Source organism: Podarcis tiliguerta, assembly GCF_965153285.1.
Source record: "Podarcis tiliguerta genome assembly, chromosome: 3".
Classification (NCBI taxonomy): Eukaryota; Metazoa; Chordata; class Lepidosauria; order Squamata; family Lacertidae; genus Podarcis; species Podarcis tiliguerta.
The window spans coordinates 28,134,540-28,155,970 of record NC_139536.1 but is presented as its reverse complement, the minus strand read 5'-3'; the positions used below and the strand labels follow the sequence as shown (position 1 = coordinate 28,155,970).

The window sequence follows — 21,431 nt, the reverse complement described above, 5'->3', positions numbered from 1 at the left end:
CAATCCCCACTGCTTATTCATCTTCATCGGCTTGAATAATGCTTTTCCCATGTTGTTACGTGTTGGTAAATTAAAGAAGCCTTCCAGACAGTTCTGTCAACAATTTACTGAAATGTACCTCATTAGTGAGGTTGAGCTGTCACATGAACATAATTTAATCCTACCAAATTATCACTCAAAAACACTAGAATATCCAGACGAAGGAGGCGAGGTTTCGGGGAATGCTGCCACATTTTCCCCGTGGATGAAGTTTCACATGTATTCCTCCCCATCCCCATTCTCCCCCCCCCCTTTAAAAAGGTTCTTGCAGTTTAGTTTACAATACAACACACACCAGCTCCATATTTCACAGTTTATCAGTGCAGATTTATGTGTTTTTATTCAGAAATATTCCCCACTGTAATCGATGGGGTTTACTCTCAGGTAAGTGTGCACATAGATATGCAACCTGATGGATGTTTTGGTTCTGTGCTCTCTGTGCTATTTTATCACAATGGTTTTGTATTTGATTTTAACGTGGGCTTGTCTCTCAAGCTACTTGTGAATTTTTACTGCAGTGTGGTTTTATTGTTGTTCGTTTATTGTGGTGTTTTATTCTCATTTCTTATTTTGTATGATGCCTGGAGCATTTACTTTATGAGGTGTCTCATAAATAATAATAATAATTAATACATGGCTGGTTCAAATACAATAGATTTTCTGCTTAGTTCTGGTGGTAGTGGGGAACAATGTATGAAGATCTCACACATGTTTATTTTGCCTCATGTACATGCTTTGGGAAATAGTGGCTTCTCAAAATATGCAGTCTTTACACATGACCATCTGTATGGCCACACACATATTTTCCCCTACGTGTTGTCTGTTGTACTTTGTCTCCAAATAGGCACTAATAACTGGCTCATTAAGTAGGGGCTTTACAGAGTACTCAGGCAGGCCTCTAAATATAGGCCTGCAGCAGGGTTTGTCTTAGACTAGGGATGAGGAACTTGTGGCCCTCCAAATGTCACTGGACTCCAACTCCCCTCAACCCCAGCCAGCATGACCAAGGGTCAAGTATGCCTGCATAAGAATATCACACGTGTGAAGTGAGCCAAATAGCACCAAGGCTATGTGTGAAATATATGAACCACTGATGCACACTTGGCACAACTTGTCACCTAACAAACTAAACACAGTTCATCAAGCATTGCTGCGCGTCCTACATTTATTTATTTTCTCACAGAACCGGGGGGTGGGGTGGGGTGTACATGAGACTTTCCAGATGGTTCTGTGTGCAGGCACTGACTGGATATAGTCCCACAGCAAGGTGGTAGCCCCATGTGCAATGCCCCCTGAAGGGTATGTAGCTATGGGCTGCCTCTGAAGACTTCTTAAAAACTTGATATATATATATATATAGAGAGAGAGAGAGAGAGAACACTCAAAACAGTAACACACATGTAGGCAATCTGCAGACCCCTTGGGTCTCTCCTGCAGGTCCTTGAATGTATTCGCACCACAGCAAATATGGCTGACATGGAAAACCAGGTGCAGGGTGAAGAATTGAGAAGAGCCTGGTAAACAATGCTCTTCCTGCTTTCTCCATCACCTTTGTGGAAATTTTCCATGTTGTGGATTGACTGCTGCTTTGCATATCAGGAAGAGCAAATAATAAATGATTCCCTCTACTTTATGCCATATTTCAGTTGAGAGGCATTCGGCCTCTTTTGTTGAAATGGCCGCTCCTCAGGAGGGTGGCTGTTGAGGACCTCGCCTCTGTCCATCATCCCTAGCAGCTGGGACTCACATGTCTTGCTGGACGTTAAGAAATTCCCTGGCAGGCAGAATCAAGGAGTGGGGATACATTGCCAAAATGCGGGCTTCAAATGGGCCAATCGGAAGCCCCAGATGGGCAGTACCTTGCTGGCTGGCTGGCTGGCTAAGCATTGTTGGAGTTCATTCTATCACACCTCATAGTACTCACTGCATAAGGGAAGGTGGTACTGTGACAGGTATTGCAATCAGGAAGATAGGAACATGGGAAGATGCCTTATATCAAGTCAGACCATTAGTCCATTTGGCTCAGCATTGTCCATACTGCCTGGCAGTGGCTCTTCAAGCTTTCAGAAAGGGGAGATTCCCAGCCATTCCTGCAGACGCTGTAGACTGAAGATGTGGTCCTCTGAGTGCAACACAGATTCTTTACCACCGAGGTGTGGCCTTCCCTGCAAAGGGCTAATTTAAATAGGGACATAGGAAGCTGCCTTATACTATCAGCCCAGGGAGCTCAGTATTATCTGCAATGACTGGTGATGGCTGTCCCTGGTCTCAGGCAAGATACATTTCCAGAATCCAGCCCTACTGGGAGCTGCCAGTGATGGAACCAGGGACCGTTTGCATCCAAAGGCCTACTATTAAGCTACAGCCCTTCTCCTAAGTCAGTGGTTCTCAACCTGTGTCCCCAGATGTTCTTGGACTACAACTCCCATCATCCCTAAGCTCTGGCCTTGCTAGCTAGGGGTGATGGGAGTTGTAGTCTGAGGATGCACATCTGGGGACACACAGGTTGAGAAACGCTGACCTAAGTCCTCAACTGCACAGAGTATCCCTGTGTAACTTTCATTGCTGAGCTCTGCTGGCATTTTTACAGTTTAGAGGGGTTTTTTTTAAGGCATTGTAAATTAGCAGCCTTCCAAGCCCTTTCACACCTCCTTCCACCTCCTCGTGTTGTACCTGCCAGGCTCCACAGGCTGCCCTCTAAATTGCAGAAGGGAGAACTGCTGGCTTTGCATAACATAAATTTACAAAGTTAACAGAAACATTGCATTTCCATAAAGATTGCACAAGGAAAGCCTCAGATGCTTCTCCTAAGTGGATGTGAAAGAGCAAAGGTCTGTCTTTGTGTGACTCTCAGGCAATGAAATACAGGGTACTTTTCAGTTGGAGCCTGGTACCACATACTTTCCAGTGGGAATGAACTTTCAAAGCTTTTATTCAGGAAAACTGAACTAGCGTGCTGTGTTTTTTAAACCACTGCTTGGAAAAATTCTGAGGTTTTTCTAGCAAGCTTATCAAGGGTTTCTCAACGGACTACATGTCCTAGGTAACAAAGCACAGCCCTCTTTTTTACACGTCTTTATCGGGTTGTTTGCAACTAACCTTTACTTACAGTAGACCCATTGCAATTAAAGGACCTGTTAGTCTACTCTGAGTAAATATTGGTTGAATACAACCTAATAAAGACAGACCAATTTAAAGGATGTTTCCTGTTTTTGTTATTAATTTTAACTGATTTTTGCAGTGGACGATTATAACTTTTTCGGACACTGCTTTGGAACTTTGCAGTATATAATTATATATATAAATAAAAATGAATAATATAAGGTGGTATATAAATACCTTAAATTATATATATATCAATCACAGACTGAAACCACACCACCTCTTTAGGTTGTAAACTAGTTTGTTTACTGTTCAACCAATATGGAAATTTCATATCACAGTTATTCTTCAAGGATTTTTTCCTTGTGCAGATTTTGTTTGTTTTGTTAACTAAGGACCAAAAATGGTCAGCTACCTCATGATTCTTCATTGCCGGTAGAATGATATGGTTTTACAGGCACACCAAAAAAACAGACCTTTCCACAATAAACTTGTGTGTGCATAACATCCAGGACACAAATTTTGCTGGAGGTCCACTTACTTTTAGTGCTGAACTGAACCATTTTTTTGCTTTTTTAAAAGAAAATCAAAAAGGTTCTGTGTACTTTTTCAATGACATTTAACAGTTCAACTTAAAAACACAGAAGATAGCATTATAAGTTTTGCCCAAAATGATTATGGCAGCCATTTGAATAAAACACAGATTTTGCAAGCTGTAAAGCATATCATTAGAACACATCCTGGCCTAAGGTTTGGTTCACAAACTACAGTGCTCAAACCAAGTCATTAAATCTATCTAAAAGGGCCTCATTTGAGAAGCAATAAAATTTTTAATCATTTTATTATTAAAAGAGTGTTTAATATGTAGCTAATTAAATGCCAAAGGCAGGTTATCTGAGTTTAACCTTCAAAAAGAAAATGATGTATCAAAGTGTGCCTCTGGCATCATGGGATAGAAATGTCATCCTCATAATCAATGCGTGACAACTAGCTAGTGGCCTTTTCTGGAGGTATAGTTAAATTACCTGATTAAATTAATAGCCATTTAGATGTTTTAGGAACTGCACAGACCTACACTAAATGAAAATTAGGTCCATTACATTTTCTGAGTGGGCTAGATAGACCCTAAAATAAAACACGTATGCCATTGTCCACATTTCTGAGATTAAGCAATTAAAAGCCCTTTCTAAAAAGCGACTCATTTTCTGTAATGTGCAGACAACTAGATTTGTCCTAATGATCACAGATATGTTTCTATCTCCTCATCAGCTTTCCTTTTTATGCTGCTGGTGTGAAACCGCAATAGAGCTTGTGTTCACTGGAAGGGTTAAATTTCACACCAAGATTTCTACGGACCTCCTTTTCAAGCAGCAGCCTACAGGGAACAGGAGCCAAACACAGGAGCTAAACACAGGAGCATTGTGCTAAACACCACATTAATTGGGGGGGGGGGGGAGAGAGACCCACCTTGTGGTGGTGTAAGTTAGGCATGGACAAAAGGTAGACTAATCTACAGCTTGACTCATCAGATGGGTGGGGTATAAATAATAAATATTTATTTATCATCCTCAACAGATTGGGAAAGGTTTCTGATTGCAAATAGTTTAAATTCAGAGCAAGTTTTTTTGGTGTGTTTTTAAACCACTATAGCTGCCTTGTGCTAATCACTTCTGCCTGAACCTCAGCGATCCTCACCTGTAAAATATGAGCATTAATTGGCCGCTTCTCAGGAAATCTTTGCATAGCTCTGCTGGCTAGATCTCAAATTTTGCACAGGAATCCCTAATTCGAAGTAACTCAGATGCAGAATTGCATCTCAATGTATGGTTCATGGGGTCAGGGCCAGTGCTATCATTAGACCAACCAGGCAGATGCCTTGGGCGCAGACCTCAGAGGGGAGCCGTGCTCCCCTTTGAGGGGCATGGTTTCATACAGATTACGCCTGCATAGTGTCGTGCTGATAATGCCAAGGTTGCAGGTTCGAATCCTGAATGGAACAGCTGCATTGCAGGCAGTTGGACAAGATGATCCTTAGGGTCCTTTCCAGCTCTACAATTCTATGATTAGTTTTTGTTATACCCCATAAATCCCTGATAATATTTTATATTTTGAATAATTTTATCATTTCTACAAGTTTTTGAAAACCGAAGTTAGCCATTTTTTTTTAGAGGGGGTGCACCTGCGCCTTACCTATGGCGCAAAACAGACTAGCACTGGGGTACAGAAGATGCTACAGCTAGCCTTTATGTGGGCGAACTCAGCAACACACAGTACAGTGGTACTTCAGGTTACAGACTCTTCAGGTTACAGACGCTTCAGGTTACAGACTCCGCTAACCCAAAAATAGTACCTCAGGTTAAGAACTTTGCTTCAGGATGAGAACAGAAATTGCGCAGTGGCGGCATGGTGGCAGCGGGAGGCCCCATTAGCTAAAGTGGTACCTCAGGTTAAGAACAGTTTCAGGTTAAGAACAGACCTCCAGAACGAATTAAGTTCTTAACCTGAGGTACCACAGTAGTTCATTGGGAGCATCCAGGAGAAGGGGCTGTGCCACCACGAGGCCCCTTGAATTCCTTGGAACTTACGCTGGATAGCTAAATTTAGGGAAACGTTAGCTGGCATTAGGGAGCTACAGAAACCAATACGTCTCATTGGAAGAAAGCTACCTCCTTGTTACAGTGTGCTTGTGGCTGTAGCAGGATGATTTACACCATGGCCTTGGGAGAGGAAGGAGTAAAAGACTGCAAGCCGTGAGGACTCAGGCACCACCCAGGTAAGGGAAAAGATAAAAGATAAATCCTCCTCAAATAATTTTTAGTAGCCCTTGGGATAAAAGTCATCCCTGACAGTGATGATTTAACAGTATCTCGAGGTGGGAGGGAAGTGCCCTAAGACTCAATGAAAGCTGTTCTCTCTCTTTTTACTTCCTTCAAGAACTCTCTGCCTCTCGCTCACTTTTACTTTTGACACTCAGACATTATCCTTATGTTTGGGGTCAAATAGGGAATTGGACAAGTGCAGGACTCCCAGAATATGTCCCTCCTGTGAAATAACTATTCTCTGTACTGCCGTTCCTAGAAAGCGAAGCATTGGCGCACTGAAGGATATTTGAAATCACATAATAGCCGATATTCGGAGGGAGGGGAGGCAGGGGAAAGTCTTTCATCTCTCCAGATCTCAAAGTACTCCGCGGCTTTGGAGAGCCACCATGGGCAGAGGAATCACGTCAGCCCCGCCAGAACGGCAGCATCTATTTATCAGAGCACAGCAAGGCGACACAGAACAATCTGTGACAACATCTGAAGAACGACAGTGTGAAGGCATGCAATTACCACAGCGGGCAGCGCATAAGGACACACCAACTCAAATCTGTCCTCCTTTTTGTGTGTGGATATTTCTTCCCATTAAGCAGGAGGCACTAGCCTTTAGGTCATAAACCATTAGCTTGTGGTGCTTTTGTTTTGCTTGGAAATAAAATGTGCAAATGACAAATCCTGACTGCGTTCTATGGGGAGATTTGCACAGGCGCAACCGTGGTGGTATCAGGCGGAGCTTATCCCCTTTCTAATCCCTGCAAGCAGAGGTTAGGCTGCTGGAAGTAAAGACCTCAGCTTGGGGCAGGATAGTCATTCTATGCCTCCAGAAAACAATAACACACACACACACCCCTTTAAAATACTAATAGGAAGGAACAAACAAGCCTTATGAGCCAGCTGGGGAGAAAACTGTCAGACAGCGTTAATTGCACCAGCTGTAGGAGAACATCACTCTGAAAATGTCCGCCAGTGATTTCCAATATGCTTTTGGGGGGAAGGGGAAACATATAATTAAAGACGTCAGAATGAGGACATTGTTTTTTTCCCTTTACAGGCAGAGGTGGGGCCAGCCCTACCATGAGACAAAGTGAACGAGGCGCCTTAGGAGGCAGGGGAGCAGTAGGCAAGGTGCTGTAGGACTAAGTTAGCGCCTCCCCAGCCTGCTGTTTTATTGTGAGTATATTCTGACAACGGTGCATTAGTGGTGGATAAGTTCTGCTTTTGTTTGTTCTGGGGTGGCTCCCCAAGTCAGAGGCGGATTTAGGGCAGTTCCGCCACACTGGGTGCCAAGCCTAGGGGGCACTGAAGGGCATCACAATGATGACATGCTGAATTGAGTAGAATGGAAGGCCTTGCACAGGGCGCCACTGAAATTTGAAAGGCCAAAGTCTGTCCCTGCCCTGGGCTGCAGCATTGTTGCTGCCCAGAAGGGCTGCAGCACAACAAAAGCAGGGCAAAAATAAACCTGGATATCATACCCTCCAACATTTCTCTGATGAAAATAGGGACACCCCATTCCATAATGGTAATTTTACTATTTATACCCCACACATCTTACTGGGTTGCCCCAGCCACTCTGGGCATCTCCCAACATATATAAAAACATAAGAAAACATTAGAAAAGGCTTCCCTATGCAGGATTGCCTTCAGATGCCTCGGGGGTCAGATAACTCCATACCATCCAACCTTTCTCCAATGAAAATTGGGGCATCCTAAGGAAAAGTGGGACATTCCAGGATCAAAGCAGAAACTGGGATGGCTTCTCTAAATCAGGGACGCCCCTGGAAAACAGGGACACTTGGAGGGTCTGGTATAAAAAGTTACAGGAGTTCAGCAGGAAGTGACGGGACATGCACTGATTAGAAATGAAGCCATGTGAGGGCAGCAAATATCTTAAAGATGACACCCCCCCTCACCTACAGATACTTTCAGGTAGGAATGTCAGCAGGGGGAGCCCTATTGGCAGTTCTGCCTCCCTCTGAAGTTCACTGGGTGGCCCAGAAGAGGTTGTTCTCTGTGGCAGCCCCTAAGCAGTGCAATTCTCTCCCTACAGAGGCGTGCTTGGCTTCTTCACTATACGGCTTTCAGCGAATGCTGAAGACATGCCTCTTTATGAGGCTCTTAGATACCCGTGATGTCTCTTTTTAGGACCCACTCTATTCCTATGACTAATTTGTTTTAACTACTACTAGCTTTTATCGGTGTAAGGATTTGTTTTAAGTGTTTTATATTCTGAATTTTACATTGTTGTAACCGACCCTCGGACCTGCTAGAAAAGGGTGCGTGGTAAATTTAATCCTAATAAATAAATATTCTGCAATTGCACTCACAATTGCATTGTGAACACTGGAGATGTGATTTTCTAACACCAATGATAAGTGGAGAGGGCTATTGCACTCGTGTCTTGCTTGTGGACTTCCCATGGGCATGTGCATGACCGCTGTGGGAAACAGGAAGGTAGACTTTTCTCCCCACCCATAATTTTTTATTGAAACAAAGTAATAATAATAAAAACAAAGTAATAATAAACAATAATAAATAAAAACAATAAAAAACAAAGTAATAATAATAATAAAGAGTGAAGAAAATACAATGCCCTCTCTCCAAGATAGATATTTTATTTTGTGATTTTATGTTGTGAACCACCCTGAGATCTACGGGTATAGGGTAGCATACAAAATTAATAAATGAAATTTAAATAAATCTTAATCCTTGTCTCACATAGAAGGGACGGATCCTCCCGGCTCTCACCCCAAGAGATCTTCCCTTCCCTGCCTCTCACACAGGGTCCTTCGCTTTCATGTGTGCATAATCCCCTCAGTGACAGAGTGGAGCACACATACCAAAAAGTCCCCCAAAAGAAAAGAAAAGCAAGGAAAAAAGAAGAAAAAGCAGGGAGATAAAAGCAACAAAAGAATAAGGAAAGGAATGAAAGGGAAAGAGAGGGAAAATAAAAAGGGCTTTCAATTCTCCGTCTGCCAGTTCTATGTAAAAAGATTATTGAAAGTATTCACTCCAAGATGGTGGACTAGATGGGCCTGTGATCTGATCCAACAGGGCTCTTCTTACATGTGGGGAACCTGTGGCCCTCCGCATGTTGCCAGACTGCAACTCCAAGCATCGTTGACATAGCCTTGCAGATCTGGAGGGTTTCTTATCCCATGCTACAAAAGGGGGTCAGAAGCATTCAGAGCAGCTGAATAACTGTAAACTTAAAATAAGAATAAGAATAATAGGGAAATGTGCAACCCTGTTATAAACGGGCTGGTTCCCCCTCCCCACAAGCCAGGATTTTTAAGAAGAGGGATCATTTGTGAAAAAGGCACAACTCATTCATAGGCATAATCAATATGACAATGAACACTGACCAAAACAATACAAAATGCTTATCAAATAGAGCTGCACAGCAGTCTTGCCAAAGGCTCTTCATTATCCACCAGTGGCCTCTTAAGAACAGAAATCTATTGCTTTAAAGAAGCCACTTGAAGAAAAAAAAGGCTAGGCTTTGCAAAGCAGCTGAGGATAAAATAGGATGCTTTCTCTTCCTATACAGAGCTCCCATTAAACGAAAAAAGGGACTCAAAGAATCTTTGAAAACCATCTCAGATATCACACACATCCTTCTCACCAGATATCAAGAGAAGACTGTTTTCCAAATGCATGAAGGGATTTTGTACTTTAAAAATGTTTCCTCGAAGGTCATTTTCTTTCCTTCAAGGAAGTTCCATGGATTTTGGTGTGGGTGGGTGTGGAATTGCCACATCATTAAAACAACTGAAACCTGGAAAACATCCCTGTTAGCAGGCACATTTTGGGCCATCTCTTACCCCTTCCTCTTTCTTATACAGAGGAAAATCCTGGTGTGAGTTGGAGCCCCTCGCGCTTGCTGATTCTGACAGAAAATGTGTCCATTCAAGGACTTATAGGACCACCTATAATTTGGCTCACAGCTCTTGTACTCCATCCCTCCGCTGTCCCACAGCAATCCTGCGTTGAACCTTTGCTATGCATTGCAACTGCATTGCTGCCTTAACCTTCTATTGCAGATTGTCATTTTCTTTGACACACGCTCCGAGCATTACAGCTCAGAATATAACAAAGAGACTGAATGTTGGGAACTGACCATTATATGTAGAGAATAATGTACTTCTATTTGAGTTTTCCGTTTACTTGGCCGGAAACCGTCATCCTAAAACGCAATTCTTGATGTGACTTATGCTAACTGCATGAGCATAACCTTCATCTTTTACACTCCTGGCTTGGAGATACAAATATGCATGGCTTAGCCTCCTACCTGAGAAGCATGTTTATCATTTTTATTATTGAACCTTCCGCCTTGCAGTGTTGATGCAAATGCCTCTAATACTGTTAGGAAACCTGTGTGTTTTAGCATCTGTGCAATATCATCCGTCCTCCAAGGCTGAGCCTGGAGCGACAGTGTTTAAGAATTTATATGGCTGTCCTTCTCCTCTCTCTCGCTGTGGCAAAAGCAATAATGAAATGCATAAGCTACACCCTTAGAAAATATAACTGGGCTATTTGTGATTTTGATTCACTGTTTAGTCCCCATCAAATAAATTGTTTTACAGGTGTTCATCTTTAATATTTATTTGTTAATGGCTAAGTCCTAGACAGATTTCCTCCTCACAGTGTAAGTATTTGAACTTGGAAGAGAAAACGAGTCCTTCAAACAAGTTGATTTCTTTCAGGGATTCCTCCCCCACTCCTCCCCAGTATGGGGGCTTCACTGTGTAGTGACTACTCATAATATTTTCTGTTATCATCTTGTCAGGGTTCAATTCATTATTCCATTCATTATTCAATTTGTTGGGCTATGAACATCTGAATAATTGAAAACGGCAGAAGTATTATAAATTATCATGTCTCTATGAAAAACCCCTTTTAGAGATTTTATGACATGACTTTAAAGCACACACGCACACTCCACCGGAATTGGCCTACAAGCCCTCATCTTGGAAGGACAGTTTCACATGTGTGTGTGTCAGAGAGAGAGAGAGAGAGAGAGAGAGCGTGCATTGGGAGGAGAGATTAAAAAATATTTTCTGCATATGCATAAACACACACAGCCCCTCAAGTGCACTAAACCTCATACTCATTATGTGCACATTACATCATTTTAATTACTGTTGCATTCACAGCAGTGAACATCGTAGTCCAAGGCGGTAACATAAATAACCGATCCATAGTGATTATTAATGAAAGCAGCTTTCCTCTGGTTAATGTTGGCACGTCAGCATACAATCCTAACACTACAGTGCCCTATATTATCTCAGACAAGAATGCAAAGCAAAACAGTACCTTTAAATTGGGATGGCTAAACCATTTTTGGGCTGCATTGACCCAGCTTGCTTTGGGCCGCATGTCAAAGTGAGTGGTGTGAGATGAGGTGTGGCCCAAAGTGGCCACAGTGAGTGTGGTGAGCACCTTTTAAAGCCTCGAAGCTGTGCAGAAGACAACATTGCCAGAAGAAGGCAGACCTCTTCTCCCAGTTGCATCTGGTCCCCCAATATGTTTACAGCTGTATTTCATAAAGCTGCAGTCAGAGCATTTGTACCGGATGTTAAATCTGCCAAATTCCACCTGCATCAGAAGTAAATGGAAACCTGAATATTCATTCAAGGAAGCTGCTGTAAATCAAAAGCTCCTGTCGGATTTATCCCGGCCACCATTCGTTTCCAGAAGTGTAGCAGTTAAAGGTGCAACAAAAGGATCGACTTCTGTTCCCCCACAAATAAATATTTATGTGGAATGGCGATTCAAACAAATATTGTATTACTGTGCTGCTTTTCAAAACCAAAGTCCTCCCAAAGTAGTTGTCTCGTTTCAGTCAATGAGTAGTCAGATATCTGGGCAACCTAGAAGTGCACAACCAGGCCCAGACAGGGGGGGGGGGGGCATATGGACCACTAGGCCCGGCCCTCTGATTCCAAAGGGGGCCTCGGTCAGCATATTTATCTATATTTTCCATTTTGTCTTTATATGCAGATATGGTTCAAGCCTTGAAATAAAATTATTTGTCAGCATAACTTTTGTGAAAATTATTTATATGCTTACTTATTTACTTATTTATAAGACTTCAGTTATTCCCAGGGTAAAAAAGGGGGGCACATTATCTACCTGGCCCAGGCCTCTGCCTGACTCTGCAAGGCCCTGTGCACGACCCAGGAACTGAACTTGCATGCGAAGGAGGAGCATATGAACACTGAAAGCTCTCAGACCATTGTACCATCTAGCTGAAAACTGTACCCACTGACTGGCTGTGGCCCGCTAGAGTGTCAGACCAGCATGTTCCAGCGAACAAGCTGATTGCTTTGCCCTGAAACCAAGTGAATACATAATGTCTAGAAACCAACTCAAAGACAATGTAGAGATTGAGAAAAGCAAATGTGGCGTATCACTTTGTCCCAGGCACCAATATGTCCCCGCCATTACAATTTGGATAATTCTAAGAGAAGTTCTCATTGTAACATTTAGTGATATAGTGATTTGGGGAGATTCCATCGCGTATATTAGAGGGTGTTCACTCAAACCTCCCTTTACATCACTGTAATGTGCTATGTCAAATCTGGAATCCTGCCCCCCCATGTATTCTGTTGAGTGGGGCTCCAGACATCTGCCCCCAAGTCCTACTTCGATGGCATGCTAAGGGGACCCACAGCCCTCAACACCGTCATATTTGACTTCTGCCCTAGAAATGTTGCCTGAAATAGGTCTTCATATAACTAGCATGCCCTGATCTGCTCATACAATCTTGGATTCCAGTAATTTAGAAGCCTTCCTCCAATGCAAATCATAACAGTATTCATAAATATAAGCAGCCGCTTTTAATTCCTATTGGGGGGTGGGGGCAGATTGTAAAGGTTGGCCAAATATCCCTATAATGGAAATACAGCCGCAGTCAGCTAAAGAAAGCCTGCTATAATTCCATAATATTACTTGCAAAATTGAAATCTAAAAGCTATTTTGTTTACTGTTGGAGAAGGATTGTGGAATGAAGACATAAAAAGCTACTGAGGGCTTTTTTTTTTTAATGCAACTTTTGCATAAATCTTGTATCTATAACCTGATCTTGGCGACATAAATATTAGCAGGCTTGTTTCCATTTCATCTCCCATAGAACCAATGCTGTCCTACAGCAATAACCAGCCAGAGAATAGAGCTATTTGCTGCTGTCATAAATAAGGAAGGGTGTCACGGATGTTTTCATTTGACTGAGCAGTAATGGAGTTAATTATACTTCCAGTCTCTTTGTTTTTGATCTATGTTTCCAAAGTCATCTTGGTGTCCTGAGTTCTCTCAGTACTTTTAACCTTTCCTACTCCCACCACCAACAGTTATTTTCCCCAGTTTGATGATGAATTTGGAAGTGTTATTGGTGAAATCTTGCAATTGAGTATCTATAGAATAAATACCAGTGAAAATCTTCATTACTGTAGCAGTATCCCAAAACTAAATGTTTTGCCAATAGTTATAGGCTGATAAATGAGATGTAGAAAATGCTACTGAATATGTTACTTATTAATATATCGGTACACCATTAAGAGGAAAGGCCCCTTCTAGAAAAGCACTCTGTATTAGTAAGAAAATAAGAAGAATCAGTTATGATACGTTGGGCTAAGGATATTGGTTATAATATACAGTTAGAAGATTGGGTAAAACTATGGAAAGATGGAATAAATTTTATGGCTTCCAGTTTTCTTAAAGAAAATATAATGAAAATGATGTATAGATGGTACATAACACTAGTGAAATTAGCAAAAATGTACAAAACAAATAACCAATGCTGGAAATGCAGAAAGAGGGTACCTTTTATCATATGTGGTGGGTTTGTAAGGAAGTGAAGGCTTTCTGGGAAATGGGTTATAATGAACTAAAAAAATTTGTTGAAATATACATTTGTAAAAAAAAACCAGAAGCCTTCCTAATTGGTATTGTAGGTAATGAAATACATAAGCAAGATTTAAAAAATTGTTTTTATATGCAACAACTGCAGCAAGAATATTATTAGCCCAACAATGGAAGCAGGAAGAGAGATACCAATGAAGGAAGAGCCGTAGATGAAATTGATGGATTACGCCGAGTTGGCGAAATTAACTGGGAAAATTCGGAACCAGCAAGCCCAGCCTTTCCTGAAAGACTGGAATAAATTTATGGTGTATCTAAAAGACAATTGTAAACAACTAACATCCCTAGTAGGGTTACAATAAGTTTTGTAAGGTTAATTTTATCAATTATTGCGAAGTATAATTTATAATCTGTTTATCTATGAAAAGGATTTAACAGTAATAACTATAATAACAAAAGGCAATATCAGAAAGTAAGTTGGAAAACCATCAGGTAAGGAGGATGGAAGTCTTAGGCTGTTATAGCCAAATGTATGTTATGTTATATATAAGCTGGATGTTATGTTTTAACATAACATCTAAGCCAGCATCCCATTCTCACCATAGCCAACCAGGTACCTGTGGGAAGCCTCAAAGCAGCACCAGAGAAAAACAGCACTTCCTCGCATGTGATTTCCAGCAACTGGCAATCAGAGGCAAATTTCCTCTGACCGTGGAGACAGAACAACATAACAGTAGCTAGTAGCCATTGATAACCATGAATTTGTCTAACCCTCTTTTAAAGCCACCCAATTTGCTGGCCGTCATTACTTCTTGTGGACGCAAATTTCATTGTTTAATGAAATTAGGAAGCACTTTTTTGTGTTAGGAGGTACTTTCTGTCCTGAATCATCCAACATGCAGTTTCTTCTTGTGTTATGAGAGAGAGAGAAAGCTTTTCTCTATTCAGTTTTTCGACACAGTGCATAACTGTATGATCTTATCGTGTCTACACCAGTGTGGTGTAGTGGTTAAGAGCTGTAGACTTGTAATCTGGTGAACCGGGTTCGCTTCCCCGCTCCTCCACATGCAGCTACTGGGTGACCTTGGGCCAGTCATACTTCTCTGAAGTCTCTCAGCCCCACTCACCTCACAGAGTGTTTGTTGTGGGGGAGGAAGGGAAAGGAGAATGTTAGCCGGTTTGAGACTCCTTCGGGTAGTGATAAAGCGGGATATCAAATCCAAACTCTTCTTCTTCTTCTTCGTTGGCTTTTCTCTAAACTAAAAAGCCCTGAATGTTATAATCTTTCTTCATAGGAATGTTGTTCCACCCTGTTGATCATTTTGGTTGCTCCTTTCTGAACCTTTTCCAGCTCTAAAATATCCCTTTTGTGTGTGGTTAGGTGATCAGAACTGCACACAGTATTCCAATTGGCATTGCACCCAGTGCTATTTTTTCTAGAAAAAGAGGTGCCAGAACTCAGCATGAACCTCTCCCTCATCCTCTTTGAGTGGTGATGTTGCCCACCTAAGAGGTGTCGGAACTGAGTTCTGGCGAGTTCTGGCTGAAAAAAAGACCCAATTGCACCATAGATTTGTGTAACGGCATGATGATACTGCAGTTTTATTTTCAGCTCCTTTCATTATGATCCTTAGCACAGAATTCAAATTTTTCACACTGGGTCAACATACTCACCAAGCTGTCCACTGCAACCCCAAGGTCTCATTCCAGGTCAATAATGACCAGTTCAAACCCCATGAGAGTATCTCTCTGTGGGTAGGTTTATTGTTGTTTTTTCCCTAATGTGCATAATTTTAGACTTGTTTCCACTGAATTGCATTTGCCGTTTTCCTGCTGATTCACTCAATTTGGAGAGAGCCTTTTTCAGCTCTTCATAGAATCACAGAATCTTAGAGTTGGAAGGGACCCAGATCATCTAGTCCAACCGCCTGCAATGCAGGAATCTCAGCTAAAGCATCCATGACAGATGACCATTCAATCTCTGCTTAAAAACATCCAAGGACGGAGAGTCTGTCAGCTTCGCCTTTGAGTCGGTGCCAATGACTGGGCTCAAGCTCTTCAGCCCCGACTGGGCCAGGTGAGCTGGGAAAACACTTCCAGAGACCTTCCACTGCAGGAAGCAAGTCTAAGTGCAATGGACTCACAACTTTGAGCTGTGAGCACCAAACTCAGTTCGAAAGTCAGCGGAGCACAGCAGAGTGAACTACACGAACGACGGCTCTGAAGCATAACTTCTTTATTCTTTTACAGCTACTGCAAACTAGAAATAAACTAAAGACTAACGACTATTGGAGGCTACTGGACTGCATGAGTGTTACAGTTGCTTAAGCAGTCATCTTATCTCTATGCAGATAACACTTAGACTCTCACAGAGTCAAGCTGGAACGGAAGAAGTGATGAGCACAGTTCACCCCCTCCTTTCTGAAAACAAACATTGTCAGTAGATTCTTGCAATGGGAGGGGTGAAATATCCACAGAGGCCACCACCTCTCGTGGGAGTCTGTTCCACTACCAAACAGCTCTGACTGTCCAGAAGTTTTTTCGAAAGTTTAGTCAGAATCTCCTTTCTTGTAACTTGAAGCCATTGCCTCAAGTCCTACCCTCAAGAGCAGGAGAAAACAAGCATGTTCCCTCTTCCATGTGGTAGCCCTTAAGATATTTGAAGATGGCTATTATATCTCCTCTCAAGTTTCCTCTTTCCCAGGCTAAACATACCCAGATTCTTCAAGCTTTTCTCGTAAGGCTTAGTTTCCAGACCCTTGATCATCTTGGTTGCCCTCCTCTGCGCAGGTTCCAGTTTGTCAACATCCTTCTTAAATTGTGGTGTCCAGAATTGGACACAGTACTCCAGCTGTGGTCTGACCAAGGCAGAATAGATTGGTACTATTACTTCTCTTGATCTGGACACTACTGTTGATGCAGTATCTTTTTTGTTTTAACCAGCCTGACCAGCCTGTGTTGAAATTTGTCCATCAATTTCTTGAAAGTTTTCTTTCCCTGTGAAAGAGCTTTCCACTTTCCTGCATTATTGTCTGGGTGCTTTAGAATTTCTTTAGAATTTTTGTTGGTGTGGGATTAAGTCTATCTTATTGTTTCAAGATGTAAATGGATGGCGAGTGTGATCATATTTATACTACACATTTAAAAGCACAGTTATACCTATTCCTCTCACGGAGCTACCATTCTTAAAGTTTCCTGGGAAGAGGGTATGTTTGTGAAGCTACTCTGGAAATTGTAGCTCTGTGAAGGGAACAGGTGTCTCCTAACCACTTTCAGCACCCTTAACAAACTACAGTTCCCATTATTCTTTGGGGGAAACCATGCATGTTAGTGGTATAATAATGCTTAAAATATGTGGTGCTGATGTATTGTAGTGGTTAAGAGCGGTAGTCTCGTAATCTGGGGAACCGGGTTCGCGTCTCCGCTCCTCCACATGCAGCTGCTGGGTGACCTTGGGCCAGTCACACTTCTTTGAAGTCTCTCAGCCCCACTCACCTCACAGAGTGTTTGTTGTGGGGGAGGAAGGGAAAGGAGAATGTTAGCCGCTTTGAGACTCCTTCGGGTAGTGATAAAGCGGGATATCAAATCCAAACTCTTCTTCTCTTCTTCTTTCCATTAAACATTTCCACGGTGCTCTGCAGCCTCCCCAGCTGCCTGAGCAACTTGAACCTTGGGGGTGGGGCACCCATGGGACATGATTTCTCCCTGTGTGTTTTATCTGAAACAGAACCCCAGGGTGGCTGAGGCGCCTGAGTGCACTCTCTGATGTTGTTTTTAAGGGAAGGCCTTCATTTCACCTTTCTTTCTTTTTCTTTTTAAAAAATCCACATGGATTTAAAAAAATAATAAACATCTGCCAGGGCACAGTAGGCTATCTCCCCATCTTCCCATGCTTAGAGGAAAGCCCAGCGAAGGATATCAAGGTTTCCAGAAGCACAGGCATCCAGGGAAGGTGGTAATATGCAGAGTACTAGAAAGATGATTTGAGGAATAAAAGAAAACTTCTTTGCTGCCTCAGAAGTAAGGCAAGCACAACCAAAGCCCTGCATACCACACATAAGAATTTCACTGATTCCCCCCCCCTCCTTTGATAATTTTCAAAAGCATTGTTTCCTCATTAATTGATAGAGAAAGGTAAAAAAAAGTGGAAGACATTTTCTGCACAGCACTACCTTATGCTCATAGTATGATTTCACCCACCTGACCCCGTGCCCTCAACGGAGCCATTCTATGACAATAGACTACAGTGGTACCTCAGGTTCCATACGCTTCAGGTTACAGACTCTGCTAACCCAGAAGTAGTACCTCGGGTTAAGAACTTTGCTTCAGGATGAGAACAGAAATCGGGCTCGGCATCAGTAGGAGGCACGGCATCAGTAGGAGGCCCCATTAGCTAAAGTGATGCTTCAAGTTAAGAACAGTTTCAGGTTAAGAACGGACCTCCGGAACGAATTAAGTACTTAACCCAAGGTACCACTGTATATGTAGAAAGGTTGTGTTGGAATATGTTATTCTTGTGATTAGTCTGTGAGCAGGCTATGGCAGGAATCTAGGATTATCCTCAGTGGATTGTGGAAACAGTATATGAATAACCAGTTCTGATGCAAATCCTTCCACATGTATACACCCATGGGATCACTTTGGGAAAGGTCGTTCATGGGCAACAAATTGGTAACATAGACAAGTAGGACTTCAACAAAATGTTGCAGTCGGTGTGTTCCAGTTAGTTAGCCATGCCCTTTTCTCAGATATTCCATTCTTCCTCCCACCTAATTCTTCATAAATCATGTCCCAGAATATTTTTCTTCTGGGGCATGTCCACCACATGTGGAAAAAAATCCCTTATTTTTGATTACATTTCCAGAATTTATTACTAATTTTTTCATTTATTTTAGCCAATGCTTTGAATAAAACGAATAAAGGGGAGCAGGACCCTCCAACAGATCTCCACACCGAAAGCAACCCTAAAGATCCAAAGGACCAAAGAAAATAAAAATAAGATGCTTACAGTGGAAAGGATGATGCTTGTTCTACTAGAAAACAGATCCATGCCATTTCGAGACTACATTTAATGGGGGGGGGTGTGATGGAAATGGTATGAAAGAACTGCTAATGGGAAAGAAACCCTTCTTAGACCCAATGTTTAGAAATTGGATGCTTGTTTAGATACAGGAGGTCACCTGGTCCTTTTCTTCTTCTCTGTCATTGTGTTGCTGCAGTTGTGAGGCCTCCTGTTATTTCTATCTTTTCTAAAACATGCAACTTTCCCATTTGGGTTTGTGAAATTGCTTTAAGTTTATCTCTCTCTGTGTGTGTGCATGTGTATATATACTATACATGCAATCAGCATCCCCTGGTTTCACTCTCTGATCTTTCTACAAAAGCAGTGAAAGAGACAGAAGAAACTCAACCCTCTGAGCTCCAAAAAGCTCTCCTGTCTATAGTGATAATGGATTTATCCAAGCTTTGCCCTTTGTTAGGGAAGGTCAGGGTGTTGTGTTCTTTGGTGCGTGTGTGTTTGTGTGTGTGTGTGTGTTTCACTCTCTAAATTCTTCAAGGCTCTGAATCCAGTTTGCATATTGAGCTTCCAGGAACTATTTTCAACTTCCAAGGGCATTTGAGCATGAAGAACACATTTCTTGATGTCTTTAGCTACAAATTGGCACGCAGCTGGGCTTGCAGTAGCATCGTGAGGAGGGGGCCAACATCTTAAATCCGCTGTTTATTACCCAGGAAGTTCTGATCAAGTTTATGGTTCTAAAGACTTCAACATATCAACTCCACTGAAGAACAGGACAAGCTATTGTAAATATGAACCATCAAAGCACCAGCCATTTCAATGAAATGAAGCAAATCAATTGTTTTTTGCAAAGGTGCCTTTCAGATCTCCTTTTTCAGGTTCTCCATTACTTTATTGGTTTCAGCGTTTTTTGTATGTTAGGCTATTGAATGAAAATAAACTAACTGAAAGGGTCTCCCTCCCCTAATTAAACCTCTAGAGATCATTTGTCTCATTATGGCACCTTGACACGTTTTACTTGACCAAAACAAGTGGAGTTACCTTGAAATGTTGCAGACAGAGGCACACCTCAAAGATCACAATCTTGCAGAATAATGTCCTGCACGTCACTTTGAATTTTCTCCTCCTGGTGAGGAAAAGCTGAAAAACAAAAAAAAGGGGAAGAGAAGTAATGAACAGTGTTTGAGGAATCTGAAACCTTTCAATGGGGAGAAAGTGTCCATCTGGTTCGTCAGGTTTCCTTCACATGGGAATATCACTGATTTCCCTCACTAAGGAGGCATTGATGCCTTCTGTGACATCAGTAGCCATTCCACCAATCGCCACATACATATCAAACCTATTTAGTCAAGGTACGGTATATATGCATTCGCCCTGCCTGTACCCCAAATAGTGAAGCAAATCAGGCTGATTTGGGGTGGTCTTTCAGGTTATTGAGTGGCTTCATACTGTTAAAAAGAGGTGTGAAGGTGGATCCGGGAGTGCCCAACCTTCCAAGTAGCTCTGCTGCCTCAGTTTTCCCATGAAAATATGAAATATTGCAGGTTCTCCCCACTCCACCCCCAATTTCTTTACTTTTCTGAGAAATTAAGCCAAGCTGAGTGGGGAATGCCCAGAGATTGAGAGGGGAGGGTCCTCTCCATCCAGCCCAGAGCTGCAATGGTCCTCTACATTCTTTAGAGATCACCCCTTCTCAAGGCTGGCCCAACTGTGAAGCAAAATGGGACAATTCTCTCCGGCCAGAGGTGCATGGATAGGAGAAGTAAATTGGCCCTCACAGAATTGGCTGTCCTGTTTTACAATGGGCTAGCCAACCTGCTTGCTCTCCTACAGTGGCCAGCATAACCAGCAGCCCATCCGCTGAGGCAAGATGAGTCTGGCTGCTGCCCCCTCAACTCCCCTCTCTGAGGAAGTACGAATGGGCTTGTAATTCTGAGCAAGATGGCCAGGATTGTGCCTCAGCTGTTGCAGAGGTTCATTCCCACAGCTAAAAGTACAATTAAAGCTTTTTTTAAAAAAAGAAGAAGTTGTAAATGATGTTCATAGAACTGTAAAGTTGGAAGGGACCACAAGGATCATCTAAGTCCAACCCCCTACCAACTTTGAAGTAACTTTTTAATGAAGCTTAAATGGGATTTGTGGCCACAGTTTTAATAGTATTAAAATGACATTTAATGGGACTTCTGTAGCAGCAGCAGCAGTGCAGGGAATCACCCAGTCACCTTGCCCAGAAGGATCCCCTTGGTTCCTTCTTGGTGTCAATAAGGAAGTCAAGTTTTATTGCGGCAAAAGCCAGTAACACCAAACACCACAAGATCAGACAAAGAGAATTCAACAATGGCATCCAAAAAAAAAAAAAAGGATTACACAAGGGAACTTCACATTGTGCCATTCAACAGAAGAGATTTACGTTTCCTGATTACCAAAGTGCAGAATTTGGCCACCTCATATGATATTGAGCTTGAGGAATCTTCCAGAAGGTATTTTCGTAAAATTTCGGGGGAGGATTCCAAATAATGTTGTAGGGGTATAAATTTTGATAAAAGCGGGAAAATAAATTGAACTCGTTCTTCACTATAAAATTTGCA

The 21,431-nt window shown here is 42.2% G+C and overlaps 1 long non-coding RNA gene across 1 annotated transcript in view; it reads right to left on the bottom strand.

The window, feature by feature from the left end:
* The window catches only part of LOC310674318, a 46,720-nt gene extending 26,749 nt beyond the window's left edge, over positions 1-19,971 (bottom strand). The window contains exon 1 of the long non-coding RNA XR_014509524.1: positions 19,885-19,971. This is a non-coding gene — a long non-coding RNA (uncharacterized lncRNA). The remainder of the gene's footprint in view (positions 1-19,884) is intronic.
* Between the last annotated feature and the right edge of the window lie 1,460 nt (positions 19,972-21,431).